A 219-nucleotide genomic window follows, 5' to 3' on the forward strand; every position below is an offset into this window, starting at 1 on the left:
TTCGTAAGATATTTTATAAATAATAATACAAAGTCTACTGAGAAAATGGTCAAAATCTATGCTTTATAAGCTTTATCTCCTATAGCACTGATTGTTAAGATACCAGTTTTTGCCATTATCTCCTTTATGTACGAAACTAAACCCAATAAATTGTGTTACCGGTTTACATACCGATCACATAGCGGTGAAAATCACTTAGATTGGTGTCATATAAAGTAT

This window comes from Rhagoletis pomonella, unplaced genomic scaffold, assembly GCF_013731165.1.
Source record: "Rhagoletis pomonella isolate Grant_MI unplaced genomic scaffold, Rhpom_1.0 Rhpom_scaffold_00004, whole genome shotgun sequence".
Taxonomy (NCBI): Eukaryota; Metazoa; Arthropoda; class Insecta; order Diptera; family Tephritidae; genus Rhagoletis; species Rhagoletis pomonella.